This window comes from Physeter macrocephalus, chromosome 20 (assembly GCF_002837175.3).
Source record: "Physeter macrocephalus isolate SW-GA chromosome 20, ASM283717v5, whole genome shotgun sequence".
In the NCBI taxonomy this organism is placed as follows: Eukaryota; Metazoa; Chordata; class Mammalia; order Artiodactyla; family Physeteridae; genus Physeter; species Physeter macrocephalus.
The window spans coordinates 46,444,413-46,450,412 of record NC_041233.1 but is presented as its reverse complement, the minus strand read 5'-3'; the positions used below and the strand labels follow the sequence as shown (position 1 = coordinate 46,450,412).

The window sequence follows — 6,000 nt, the reverse complement described above, 5'->3', positions numbered from 1 at the left end:
CCCATTCTCAGGCACAAGTACTACCAAGACAAGCAAGACATGGTCCCTGCCTTCAAGAAACAATCTAGTGAAGAGGACAGTCTCTTCCTCCCAACCCCACCCCAGTACATTACAATATATTACTGGGACAGGTAAAAATGATACATGGGACAGGTAAAAAATGATACATGCATACCTTAGACATTTTATTTTGACTAAAACACATGCACTTCACTAATCTTTGATGTAGGGCTAAAGGCTTCTCTTGTGGTATGGGTGCGCTGGTGGGAGTTCCAAAAACCACTTTCACAGGCATCTTCAACAATTTCCAGTTTGAAATTTTATAGAGTTAAAAATTAAGGGTCTTTCCAAAGCATCCATCTATTCTCATGGAAAACACAACTCTTTCTTTCCCACTCATATGCTATTCACTTAAGTCACATCTAACTAAGTTACTTAGTTACACTAATAGGTACAAGTGGCATAAATAGGTTTGGGAATAAACACAATGGATCTCAGTAAGCATCCAGCCTAGGCAGTGGAGGTGCTAAATTGTGTGGGCATTCCAGTGTGTCCTACTGTCAAAGAACACTGAGTGTGCTGTGGGCATCAGTCATTATCTTTTCCAGAAGAAATGGAGAGCGTGGATTAAACTGGCCAGTCAGTTAAAAGGAAGGATTTTGTGGGAGCAGAGTTCAACTTTGAAAGGAGGGAGAATGGAGAGAGATGTCAGGTTTTTTCTTGGGGAATATGATACATAAACTAAGACTTGAAAGAAGGGTAGGGTTTTGCCAGCCTTCCCCTCCCCAAAGTGAGGGTATGTGTAAATTCAAAAATGTAAAGGCAGAGAGCCGCATGAAATAACACGGTATGTTCGGAAAATTATAAGTATCTGTATTGCTGAGTTTAGGAGATACAACGGAAGAGTGGGGGAAGGCTGAAGGCTGTAATAGAGGACGTTCCATGTACAATCGGGCAGCGATGTGATTTTGCATGTTCTCTTTATGCTCATCTCTTTATGCTCATCGCATTAGCCATGTGGCTGGCCTTGTATTTACTCATTAGTCATAGGGACATTTGCTGTGTCCAAAGATGAGAAGTCACCGTCCTGAGGTGAAGGAGATGGATATGTACACAAACAATTCCAAGGGAATGTAATTACGTGCCAGAATAAAGGGATATTCGAGGTTATAGGGAAAGCGCGCGCGCGCACACACACACATACACACACACACACACACACACACACACACACACACACACACACACATATACAAAGGTGATGACTACGAAGAGATTCCAATGGGTGGTGATAATTTAACCTGAGTCTCAAGGATAAAAGAAAGCTAGATAGGAGAGTGATCTGTGACCCTACTGATGGTCCAGGCTGCCTGGACTGATGTTCCCAGCTGCATGAAGCATTCACTTCCTACCCCGGCATCCCCTGTGCCTCCTTCAAGTGCCTCAGCCTGTCGCTGAAGACCCAGGTAGAGCAGAGACAAGCTGCTGACAGCCAGATTGCACAACTCTGACCCAATCACCAAAAGGCCGCCCACAGAACTTAGGCAACCAGAGGAAAAGCCCACACTTCCAGGCAGAAGTAACGCTCCTCTGCCATTTCTCGGGTGGAATCCAGTACATAGTTTTTTGTCTACTCTTTGTATTAGTTTTAAAAGAAGTACGTTTATTGGTATGTACACACATTTTGCAAAATAGAAACATTTAGGTTATTTAGGAAAATTCACTCCAAAATTCAACAAACCTCAGTGGAAACAAGTTGCATTTGTTTGATGGCAGGCAAACCAATTACTTGAGTCTATCAATTGGCTGCATTTTCAGTCTTCAACAGGTTCTTTTTAAAGATGTTTAGCAATGTGGAAGATAACTTGATCTATGTCACTTAGAGCCTTTAAATTATTAGAAAAATATCCAACTAAACTTAAATTATTTAACTAGTCACTATTTAATTAACAAATTATTTAACTTAAATTTAAATTATTAGAAAAATCCAACTAAACTTAGTAGATTTTAAGACAATATTTTTTTTTTTTTTTTTTTTTGTGGTACGCGGGCCTTCCTCTGTTGTGGCCTCTCCCGTTGCGGAGCACAGGCTCCGGACGCGCAGGCTCAGCGGCCATGGCTCACGGGCCCAGCCGCTCCGCGGCATGTGGGATCCTCCCAGACCGGGGCGCGAACCCGGTTCCCCTGCATCGGCAGGCGGACGCGCAACCGCTGCGCCACCAGGGAAGCCCCTAAGACAATATTTTTAAGGAAGGAAGAAGAGAAGGAATAAAGGAAAGAGAGAAGGAAAAAAAAGAAGAAAGAAATGGAAATCGTGATATTTGGCCTAAAATTGAGAAAATATCACAAAACATGACATATTCCAAGAAATTAGAGTTATAATTTGAGAAATTTGTCTATAATTGTAGAAGGACAGAAATGTTTCATTTAGAAACAACTTATATGGGGTTACATGGTAAGTGTTCTCAACATAACTAAGAAATATGGTGATATAATAAATTAATATTATAATTATTAGGGAATATCATAGATGCCATAAATGGATGGCTAATTTGCAAAGAACTGGAATATAATATGTTGAACATAATTTATTAGTGGGTCCCAAACCTTCTGGAAGGGTTTTATTATAAATTTGGGCAGTCATATCATAGGGAGATAAGCAGTAAAAAAAATCAATATAATAATCTGTCTCACTCTTTCCATCTCTTTTAGATAAAAGTATAAAAATCCTTAACAGTCACCAACTTACGAGCCTCAGGCCTCCTGAAAGTATTATAAGAAAGTTTTTATGGATGCTAAGCATTTTCTTAAAACGTAATACTTCTACATACATATTTCTATTTTTCAAATGTATTTAAGTGCTGCAGTAAAGAATAAAATGCACAATGTTATCAAATTCATTTCCTGACCTTCATATAATATTTTTAATCATCAAATACTAAAAATACAACTATAATCATAGGGGTAATCTTAGGCTCCTAAAGATAAATGGGGCAACAGTCCCATTATAATAAAATCATAAATATTGGCCCAAATTATTAATATGCACTGCTGAAACAAACTTAGGCTTGAAGCTTGAAATCCCCCTATTCTTAAAACACTGTCTTTTCTTCATTAAATCCAGCCCCTACACACACACTTGTTTTTCTTTTCTTCACTTTTAGTTTAGAAAGAAAATTCCGCTCTGAACAGGGGGAAGTTCTTTTGAAGCCCCAAGGGCTCTCAAACTTCACTGTATATTATAACCATCTGAGGACACCACACACCTGACTCATTAAATCAAAATCTGGGGGTGGGCCCCAGGCATCAGAAGTTTTCAAAGTTTGACTTTAAGAGAATCACTGGTTCTCAAAAGTGAGGCTGCATCAAGATTACTTGTGTGAAATTACAGACTGCTACCCCTCCCCCACGCCCAGAGTTTCTCACCCTGGCGGTCTACCGTAGACTGCATTTCCAACCAATTTCCAGGTGATGCTGTTGCTGCTAATCCAGGGACCACGTCCTGCAGATCATTTGCCTTAAATACAGGTCTTCCAACTTACCCGTATGTTTTAATTTTTTTATAGGAAATTTTGAAAGTAAGTAGAAAGAGAAGAAAAGGGTGTGTTGGGGAGATAACCTTGGATAATATTCTTAAAAATCATCCCACTACAGTGAATAAAATGTCTTACAGGATTAACAAGGAAGGAAATAGACTCTGCCAGGAATTCTCAGCTCTGACTAATCATTAAAATCACATTGGAAGCTTTAAAAAAAAAAAAAAATCAGGTTCCTGGACTTCCCTCTCTCCCTCGCAATCTACAGATCTCTGGGATGGGGCCCGCTCTGAATATGTTAAACCCTGGGGGTGATTCCACTTTGCAGCCAGGTAGGGAACCACTAATCTAGCCCACCGGCGCACAAAATTTACATTTATAAAAACACACATTCCTGAATCCCATCCTGGGAATTCTTCCATAAGATCTCTTAGTTCTAATTCTGGTTGAGGGGTTTTAATTAGGCCTTGGTGCTTTTCTCCCAGATGCTTTGTTTATTCAGAGCTCTTTGTTTTTCTTAAGGGCTTTAGGCTTTAAAACCGGGAGAAAACCCCAGTTATAGTTTCTACTTTCCATCCCGAGCCCAGAATGGTCTTGTGCGCATGGTAGAGAACCAGGATAGGGGAATACTAGGTATAAAAATCAGTTAATATTTTGAAAATATTGTCCCACCATATCATTTTTTCTAACATTACTTATTGAAAAATCTATCCTTTCTTCTACTGGTGTGTGGTGCTTCCTCCGTGATGCAAAATGTTAGCTGGCAGGGGTGTCCCCTTGCAATTGTTGAGTAATAAATCCTTATGATTCTCCACCAGGGAGCCACCATGAGAAGCAGATCAGTTATAAATTATAACTTGGAACTTTTTGGTCATTTGTTCTTCCAGACTAATTACTAAATTATTTTATTAAGCCTCCCTGCCCTGCTCCCTAAAATTGTATAGGGCTTCTATTGAATTGTTAATAAATAAATTATGCATTAATTTGGAGAATTGATACAACGATCAAGTTTCTTCTCTAGCACATGGTATCTCATCTATTTAGGCTTCTTGAATCTCACACGTGCAGTAAAGTAGTTCCTATGGAATTATAAAGGAAATTTCCCACCCTACCCCCTTCTATTATTCTTGTTTGGGAGGAATGGTATGGATTATTACACTCGGTTGCTTTTTAAAATTTAGTTATTTACTTAAAGTAAGAAAACAACATTCCTTTTTTCCCCTTACAAACACAATTCAGACCACACTTTGGGAACAAGGGACTTAAAGAATGAAATCAGAGCCCAGTTGAGGGATCCTTCTGGGGGAGTCAGGGGAGGGGTAAGTTGCTTCCAAGCGTGGTCAGCCTGGACAGGGCTCTTACCTGCAAATGGTCTTTCACCAGCTCTCTGAGCTGTGATACAAGGGTGGTCAGCTCCATTAAAGAGTTGTGTACAGGGCACACCAAAAGAATCCTAGGCTTGAAGTCAGACCTAGGCTGAGGGAAGAGGGGACTGGGAGTGGCTGCTAATGGGCATGGGGTTTCTTTGTGGGGCATGAAAATGTCCTAAAATTAGAAATTGGTGATGGTAGCACAGCTCTGTGGTGACTGTACTAATAACATTGAATTGTATAATACATTTGATGGTATGTAAATTATATCTCAACAAAACTGTTATTTTAAAAAAAGGTATATCACCATACACTTACCACGTGACCCAGCAATCCCATTCTTAAGGTTTCACACAGAAGAAATGAAAATTTATGTTCACACCAAAACTTGTACATGAATGTTTATAGCAGCCTTATTCATAAATCACCCCAAACTGGGAACCATCTAGCTACCTTTCAAATGGTGAATGAATAAATTGGTGAATGGATGTACTACATTTTAGTGGTGCATCCATACGATGGGATAGTACTCAGCAATGAAAAGGAAGAAACTACTGATTCATAAAACAACATACATAGGAGGATCTCAAAAATATTTTGCTCTGAAAAAAGCCAGACCCCCCCACCAAATATTTCATGATTCTGCTTAAATGACATTTTGGAAAAGGCAAAACTCCAGGGATTAAAAAACAGATCAGTGGTTGCCAGGGGTTGAGGTTGGGAGAAGAGTTTGATTTCTAATGGGCAGTACGGGTGGGTTTGGGGGCCAATGGAACTGTTCTAACAGTTCTGTCCCGTGACTGTGGAGGCAGATACCTGACTGCGCATTTGTCAAACCTATAGAACTGTATACTGCAAAGAGTAAATTTTACTGAATGTGAACTAAAAACAAACAAACAGACAAACAAAAAAACTGTATGTGGGGGAAATCCAAAATAAAATACAAATGGTAAAATATGAACATAAATGTGTTATACATGAATAACATGGCCACAATGAAGACAGTGGCAAAGACCTAACCTATGTTACATTAGAAAAGAGTATTTTGGCTGCCCACTGTAAAGCTAAAGACAAAAAGAACTGTATGCAAACAC

At 39.5% G+C, this 6,000-nt stretch overlaps 1 protein-coding gene across 1 annotated transcript in view; it reads right to left on the bottom strand.

The window, feature by feature from the left end:
* Positions 1-2,046: 2,046 nt before the first annotated feature.
* MINPP1 (multiple inositol-polyphosphate phosphatase 1) overlaps positions 2,047-6,000 on the bottom strand; it is a 114,434-nt gene continuing 110,480 nt past the window's right edge. Inside the window, exon 6 of the mRNA XM_055080823.1 lies at positions 2,047-2,231. The gene's annotated coding sequence lies outside the window, so the exon portion shown is untranslated. The remainder of the gene's footprint in view (positions 2,232-6,000) is intronic.